The 9,170-nt window shown below is 37.2% G+C and overlaps 1 pseudogene; it reads left to right on the forward strand.

Moving 5' to 3' along the window:
- The first annotated feature begins 439 nt into the window (after positions 1-439).
- Positions 440-4,044, forward strand: LOC116136237 (annotated as a pseudogene).
- Positions 4,045-9,170: the final 5,126 nt, after the last annotated feature.

The following is a 9,170-nucleotide window of genomic DNA, read 5'->3' on the forward strand; positions in this document are numbered from 1 at the left end:
CCTCTCTCTCCACATCACCTTCTCCCTCTAATCTTAGTAATTTTATGCTTTTTCCCCTGTCCAGACGCCCCCCCTCCGTCATTAGGGTTTTCTCTCACCTTCACCCTCCCTAATTCCCTCCACTTCCAGGCTAATCACCACTTATCCCATGGAAACCTTCACTTCTGCTCTCTCTGTTCATACCCTTTCTTCTTTTTTGTTCTCCCTTGGAGGTTTCTGAATCTTGGCTTGGTTTGGAGGGTTCAAGGTCATATTTTTACTGATTGTGGCTCCTGAATTTTTTCTCTTTTGGAGGTTTTGAATTGATCTGTTGGTGGATTGTTTTTAAATTTGGTTTTAGATTAGGAGGTGAAGATCAGATTTTGGGGGTGTTGTTTCTCTTTTGGTCTTTGTTTGCATAGTTGTGTGTTGGTTTTGTTTGAGGAATTGGTGGTGAAAAATGGAGGATCAAGAGCAGGTTGGTGTGGAATCTTGTGTGAATACAGTGAGGGAAGTGAGATTAGAGGAAGATGAGGAGGAATCAGGAGCTGTTGTGAGGATGAGAGGTGTGGAAGGAGAGTGAAGAAGGGTGGTGGTGGTGGTGAAGGAAGAAGAAGCAAAGGAAGATCTTGATGAATTTTCAGTGAAGATGTTCTTCAAAGGCATGTCAATAGCTCACGTGGAGAGTCTAGTTCTGGCTTCTCTGGAATTGGTGTTGTGATGGAGAGAGCGATTAATCTTCCTGTTATTCAGGTGCAGAAAAAGCTTGATTTCTAGTGGAGGATCTGTGGCTGATTATTTAGCTTTAATGGATGTCTGGCTGAGGAGCTATGCAGAATAAAGTTCGCAGTGTGTAGCTTTTACCGATTTCCGATTGTTGTATGAGCAGGTTTATGTCTTTATCCTTTAAGTTTTGTGATTCAAAGTGTGCTGAAGCTTTAGAATGTCAAAACTTAGAACTCGCGATGGAATTTGTTGCGAGAGCTTTCGTTATTGTTTCGCATTGTAGCTTATATAAACTTGGAAGTGTACTAAAATTCGATATTGAGATTCTTGTGAGTTTAATATTGGTTCGAATTAAATTGGACACAGTTTCACTGGTTTGAGTGTTAGTTCTGATGGAAAAGAATAAAAGCTTGCTTTATGTATGCGTTTTTGAATTGTCTGTAAACAAGGAGTAGTCTATTTTGACTTTCTGATGAGCGTTTCAATTTTTTGGTTATGGAAAACATTGAGTCTAATGAAGATTTTTGAAAATGGGTGATGTGGTGTTAAATAATGATAATGTATTGAATGCTGTCTTTAACTATGAATTTTTGGCAGATTACAAATGAGGAGAGACTTGACATTCCGCTTCTTGTGGCGCTGAGGCAAAGAATCCTAGAACATACAAGCAATCTTGAAACTTTTGTTTTAACACTTGTTCCGAGTGTTGATCTTGAGAGGCCATTGCGACTAGCACAAATAGCTATCGGGGTTGTCTCTTCTCCTGCCAAAGGAGATAAATTAGTTGAAAACTGTTCTATCTGCTGCGAGGACAAGCCGTCTCCGATGATGATTACAATGAAATGCTCCCACAAGTTCTGTTCGCATTGTATGAGGACCTACGTCGATGGGAAAGTGCAGTCGTCTCAGGTTCCAATCAGATGTCCGCAGTTGAAATGCAAATATTGCATCTCTACTGCAGAGTGCAAATCATTTCTTCCACTTATTTCGTATGAATCACTGGAGAGAGCCCTTGCTGAAGCAAATGTTCTCCACTCGGATAGAATCTACTGCCCGTTTCCAAATTGTTCAGTCCTGCTTGATCCTCAGGAATGTTTGTCAGCTAGGGCAAGTTCATCAAGTCAGTCTGATAACAGCTGTGTTGAGTGCCCAGTTTGTCAAAGATTTATTTGTGTGGATTGTGGGGTTCCTTGGCATTCATCAATGAACTGTGAGGAGTACCAGAATCTTCCCTTGGAGGAGAGAGATGCGTCAGACATTTCCTTGCATCAGTTAGCACAAAATAAAAGATGGAGGCGTTGCCAGCAATGTCGTAGGATGATTGAACTCAGTCAAGGTTGCTATCACATGACTTGCCGGTAAGATATATCTTTTTCTCCATAAATAATTGTGTTGCTTTTCATAAATTAAGTTGATTGGATGAATTTTAAAGTAAAGAAGCCATATTGGATCCCTCTCACCTTTTAAATTTTAATTTCCATTGTACATAATTATGTGGAAGCAACGATCTTCCAGTTCAGAGCAGCCAGCATTCATGAGAATTTGGGTGATATAGGTCCTTGAATTTTGTATCAAATTGTTTTAGGACTTTGAGGTTTTAGGAATTATAAATCCAAGAATTTGCAGTCCATGAAATTTAAAATTCCTTGCTCGCTTTGCTCTTGAAATGCAATTAATTGTCTTTCTAATTTTGTAATGAAATTGTGGTCTGTTAGATTCAAATATGTGTGAAATGAGAGTAATGAAAATGGAAGCTGCAACTGTTATGATGGCCATTGTTATGACAAAAATTGTTGTGGTGGGTAAACTCTGGGTGGCACTGTTAGTAATGGTAGACTGATTCTAGTGAAAATGACACTAGTAGTGGTGGTAGGCTGGTAGCTCTATGGCTACTTTTGATAGTGATGGTGGGGATGGTAACAGTCATGATGGAATTAGTTATGGTGAGGACACTGGTGGTATGTTTGTAGAGCTGCCAGCGTTAAAGCTTGTGGTGGTGGTGGCAGTGATGATAATGGTAATAATTGATAGTTTGAATGGTGGTTGCCACCGTGTGGAAGTCCTGGTGGTGGTTCTAGAAAGTGAAAAAAGGAATACTTTCAGGTAAAAAATCAATTAAGGTGTCGAAATAAAAGGTGCTAGATCTTTTATTGTAAAAGAACGGTATTGATCTTTTCCATGGAAGAGAGCAGGTGGCATGCAGGTGGTCCTATTGAGGTGGGTTTCTTTGTCTAGACAAAAATGTCGGGAAGAATTCCTGAGTTGAAGGTTTAAGGAGAAATAATTTTTTTATCACTCGGCATTTCTCTTGTCAATGCTTTTTCCAGTTGCTCATGAAAATATGTCTTTTATCCTTTCCCGTTTGAACATGGTTTTATGGCCAGAACTGGAAAGATACGAAAAGACATCTGTGCTTAAGATATAATGTAGTATGTGTCTAGCTATTGTTGAATGGTGAGAAAATGTCCATTTAATGAGTGTAATTGGTTAGAACTGAGGATTGTTGAATTAGTTGTAATTTTGAGTCTAGTTAACACTTGACAAAATGCAATAGAAAGATCCAAGCTCTATTGAAGCATAGTCTAACTATTATTATGTCAAGGCCGTAGCATGGAACCTTTTTTTATTTCATCATTTGACATTCTTGTTTCATGCACTTGTTGTCCATGTGTGAACTAGTCTTATTTAACTTTCTTATATTGCCATGGTTTAAAGTTTGTGAAACTAAACCTGCTTCCATGTCTGATTTCCAGGTGCGGACACGAGTTTTGTTATTCTTGTGGTGCCGAATATAGAGAAAGCCAGCAGACTTGCCAATGTGCCTTCTGGGATGAAGACAATTCCGACGATTTAGTCTCCCAATCTGCCCAGGAATCAGATCAATGGGCTTGGGAAACTTTCAATTCTCTCCCCATGATCATGGATGCATACTCAGACCAAGAGAGATCTCAGCTGGCCCTTATCCAAAGATTCCTTGCCGGGGGTTTCAGCCTGAGTGATCACCATCCATACCAATCGCCACCACGCTGTACAGACTCTTATGTAGATGCTATGAAGGATCTTCATCAACTGCCTTGGCTCGAAAGGTTTGTCTCAGTCATAAGCGACAATTACTATGAAGATTATATGCAGTGATGCCGATATAAAGACTAGTCTCTGATACTTGGAATAAGTTGATATGATAAGCAATATGCAACAATGCGTTCAGGGAAAGTGTTGAGTTTCTCGCTCTATTCACTCCATAATTTTTTTCTTTATAGGGGCATGTAAAAACAAAAACGCTCTTCATTACAATGTGTAATTTTCTTGATCATTATATGCTGGAAAATTTGTGGCCCAGATGATCCTTTCCTTGCATAAGATGATGATTGCTTCTTCTTGAAAGAAATTGAGAGAAAAGAAAAAAAAAAAAAAAAAAAAAAAATCCCCGGACAGAGAAACACTCTTATATTTATTGAACTTAAAACAACACATCAAGGAAATCATTTTTCATTTTCCTATTCTATTTGTTTCTCTTCTTAATAGAGATGAGCTATGCTTTGCGTAAAATATACATGTTTGTGTGTAATTACCATATGGATTTGCATATGCTTAAAAGGGTATAATCGATTGAGATTGATTAGTATTAAACGTGCTTACGATTATCAAAGTGTATTATATTATTTTATCAATTTTTTTCAAAATCCTTTTGATATTATTAAAATCTCTCCTTAAAAGTATGAGGCCTATTTCGTAAATTATTTGAAAAATGTTATTATGAAAAAGTATTTTAAGTTGAGTTGAGTTGAGCTGGATCAAATCGAATTAGATTAGATTATAAAAATGTGTTTGGTAAAATATTTAAAAGTATATCCGGAGTTTGATAAAATGTTGAATAGTTGTTTTGGTACATTTTCTAAAAATATTTTAGATTTACTTTTTTAACCCCATATATTTGTTAATTTAACTGAACACCCCCACAATAAAAGTTTAAAAATTAACTAAAGCACCTCAGCCACCCAAGAGGACAGTCGGCCATCGTCACCAAACGATAGCTGATAGTCGTCAAAATCGCGCACGATTGGTTGGATCTGATTGGTTGTACACCAATATGACCATTTTTTGCCAGATCTATGGCCAGATAGATTTGGCCGTTAACGGTTGGATCTAGCCAGAATCTAGCTGTCAAGAGTTATATCTTTGGTCGTAGATATGTTCGGAAACGGCAAGATCAGCCAAATTTGATCGATCGTGCGTCGTTTTGGCCATGGCGGCCTGCGACAATTGCTGGCAAGCAGTGGTTGTCTTGGGTAGATTAATTTTCAGATTGGAATGAGTGAAAGATAATTGTTTTTAGTTAAATAAAGTTGGAAAAATGTTTTTAATTGAATAAAATAAGATAATAGAAAACAAGTTTCACCCACTTTTCATTTTGAGATAAAAATTCTTATTTGAGTTGGATTAATTTTTTGAATGGGTTGACCTAATAAATAAACAAACACATATTCTGTTTTTTAATCCAAATAGGGTAATAGAATAATGATTCAAAACAGTATAATGAACAAGGGCATCAAATAATCAAAATTTCGTAATAGGGATTTTAATACTTTTGAACAATTTTGTGATGCTTTTTGATAATTGTTTGATCATATAATAATATAAATATTGATGATTTGGAGGGAATAGTGGGGAAGAGAAGCTCCATTGTCAACGTTTCGGCCTGGATCTTAGGCTTTATCTGTATTGAAAGTCAAGTCAATGAGTTCCCACCATCATTTAAAATTTTTCTTTCCAAAAATCACACGCGATTGAGTAGCTGGCCTCCCCACCTACCGGCCGGAGTATTCATGTGAAAGGAAACTACTCTGATAATGATGTCGGCGAGAGACACCGATCGATCACTGCGGTCGACGACAGACTATCGGTTTCCGAAATCGTTCTTTTAAAAAGAAAATTCCTGATTGATAACATTATCTGTTCAATATAATATGACTCACATTTCGAGTCTCACTAGCGAGAGTAGAGGTTTACTGGGGCGACAAAAAACGTATACCATGAAACGTTATACTAATAACACATAACATCAAAGGGCATGTTTGACTTATTATTTTTACCCATATTCCCAATCCTATTCTTCAAATAATGTTTGGATTTGACACATTATTCCAGAAATATTACTCTATTTTTTTTAATTATTTTTAGATCCCATAAAGTTATTAATTTTATTAAATACCCCCTGAAAAAAAGAGTTTAAAAATTAGCAAAAACACCCCCACGACCCATACTTGCCAGATTCCGGCAACCATCGACGGTGGTAGCTGGAATCTGTGCAACGGCCTACTTGTCGACCAGAAATGGCCGGAAGTTCACCGATCTGGCCGTAACAACGGCCAAAGAAATGGCCGTCGTTTTGGCCTTTTCCGACCATCGCGGCCACGGTAGGCCGTGGATCTGGCCGAAAAACGCCATAACGATGCATTACGACACAGATCCGACCGGTCTGTGTCGTAACGAGATTTTTCGGCCAGATTCCGACGATGGTGGCCGGAATCTGGCACTGTAGGTGATGGGGGTGTTTTTGTCATTTTATACATTAGGGTGTTTAATTAAATTAGCAAACCTAGGGGCTTTTTCATAAATTTTTAAATTTTACCTCGTAATACTCTCTTATCCAACTATCCAATATTATTTTCAAAATCCTATCCAAAATAATAAACCAAACGCACCCTTTAGTGTATTGGTAAACTATTTTCTACCCTATTTTCAATCATTTTCTCAAAATAACGGTTTGCTACATTATTTAAAAAATATTATTATATTTTCTTCAACTACATTTTAAACCCTTAAGTTTATTAATTTAACTAAACATCCTCAGAAAAAAAGCTTAAAAATTAACAAAAACACTCATACCAATCCACATTTACTAGATTCCGACCACCACCATCGGAGGTGACCAGAATATGATATAATGGTGCACTACAGGTTGGATATGACCGATAGTGCGTCGATATATCATTTTCCGACCAGATCCACCGTGGATTTGGCCGAAAAAGGCCAGATCTTCAGCCACAGATCTGGTCGTTGACGGCCAGATCATTGGCCGTAGCTGGTCGTCAACGACGGCCATATCTTTGGCCATCGTTCACTAGCAAACATAGCCAGATCCACGGTGGATCTGGTTGGAAAAAGTCATCTTAGCGCACGATCGGCCAGATCCTGCTAGTCATGTAACGATACGACGACTCCGGCCACCCTCCAACGGTGGTGGCCGACTGCCGAAATTTAATGGGTGGGTGAGAGTATTTTTGTAATTTTTAATGTTTTATTACATGAGTATTTAGTTATTTAACAAAACTAAGGGGATTTTTTTTGTTAATTTTCAAATCCTAGTCGTTATTCCCACCCAACTCTAAAAATATCAAAAATATTATCCAAAATACTAAAACAAACACACCCAAAGTTCAACGTATCCAACCAACGATGGGTTTATCAAGCAATAAAGACTTTGGCCCAAGGGGTTTGCTCCCCCTATGGTCTCAAGACAAGAACAATTGTTAATATTATTGGTCACAGGCTGCAGAACTTATCTTGTTTCGGAACCCTTGTTCGAGGTCGAATGACTAATTGAGATGTGTATAAGCTGACTTAGACACTCTCGATAACAAAAAAAAAACAAAAAAAAACAAAAGTTGAACGTATCCACCACCGAAAATTTCACCAAGCGCCAAATCACGAAAAATACTTTTTGCATCATGTTGTAATACAATCCGTCAATGAAAACGCAAGTGTGTTCCACTGGCGTTGACGTAACATACTCCGGTTGTCATTGGCTTATTATATTACAACAGATGTTAAAAAACTCTCACAAATCAGAGTGTAAAAGAATATATATAATGCAAAGCAGGCTAGCTGTAAAGGGGAAAACACAAAAGAGTGCAGTAAACTTTAAGAAATGGTAATCTTTTCTTGTTCATTTTTACTTTTCCCTGAAACAATAGGTGAGGATTCTGAAATTGTTTTCTGAAAACACTTTCAATTAAAACTGGAAAAGGGAATCCCCATCAGGCCTAGTATTAGGACCACAAAGGGGCCAAAAAAAGATTCCTGGATTGTTTTGGAGGCAATAAAATGAAAGAAACTTGAGTGTGGATGATCCTTGAATTGCGGAAACAGCTGTTTGAGAAGAGCTTTAGTTTTTGACAAAATGCAAAAGATAGGATCAAAAAGAGGATAAAGCAAAATATGGAATATGAAAAATAAGCTACATGTGAAGCTCAACTTATCTTGACCAAACAAACAACTTCACCAGAGCTCCACCGAACCCTACAATCTTTCATAAGCAAGAAGCATGAAACTTACAGACCGTCCATGTGGGCGCAAACCATTGTGGACCACTCAACTAATCCCTAAGGGGTTAGAAATACTTCATTGTCAAGCAGACATATGGGATGCGATATTAAAGTGAGACTAAAGANACGCTTCGCTTTATAATTCAACACCCCAAGTTCACAAACCTTCGATGACCTTATATCAACACCTGAACAAGATTAATAAACCAAAAAATGAACAAGCTTTGTATTCAGATAATCAAATATTAATACTAAATAAATAAATAAACTTACCACTGGAGACTATCTTGCACTGAGTCTGAACAAAAATGGAACTAGAAACCGATAATTCCCCGAACAAAATTGCGACGAGGCCGATCGAAAACGACAAGAAAAAAAAAATGAAGATTGGGAAAACGAGGGTTAAGATCATCCGAAACAGTATATAATTTAAACTTTTCTTGGAGGTATGAGTTTGAGAGTGAGGGATTTGCACGGAATCCATAAGTGAAATTAATGGAAATTAAGGGTGAAATTGAGTCACCGGAACCATTTATCTGGTGATTGGAGATATGGCTTTTGGGAGGAAGAAGACATTTATGTTGAGGGCGTGCGTTCAATTGGAAGGTCCACTTTCACTTTCACTTTCACTTTGGTCTTCATTTACTAGCATTTAAATCGCCCATTAATCGATTGTGTTGCCATGAATAATACTACACATACATCATTCCCATATAATATTTTTTATATAATATTATGTGGCAAGATGTGATTAGGTGAAAGTTTAATTTTAACTTTCAATTAACCAATCATATCTTGTCACATAATATTATATAGAAAATGTTGTATGAAAATGATGTATATGTAGTATTACTCATGTTGTCATATGCCTCACCTTTCTGCTTGCCCATCACCTTTGGTTAAAAGGCCGAACGACTTATGCATACCCAAGGTTTACTGTAACGACAAGTTGGTACCTAAAAGGTTTAGAAACGATAAACAGGTACCTTCTGTCATGTGTTGTTTGTGATTTCTGTTTGTTAATAGTGAAAAGACTAAAATGCCGTTTGATATGTTAGTTTTTTATAAATTTAAAAATTTCTAAAAAAACCCCCTAGGTTTGCTAATTTAACTAAACACCCCCATATATAAAAAGTT

This window comes from Pistacia vera, unplaced genomic scaffold (genome assembly GCF_008641045.1).
Source record: "Pistacia vera cultivar Batoury unplaced genomic scaffold, PisVer_v2 Contig1002, whole genome shotgun sequence".
Taxonomy (NCBI): Eukaryota; Viridiplantae; Streptophyta; class Magnoliopsida; order Sapindales; family Anacardiaceae; genus Pistacia; species Pistacia vera.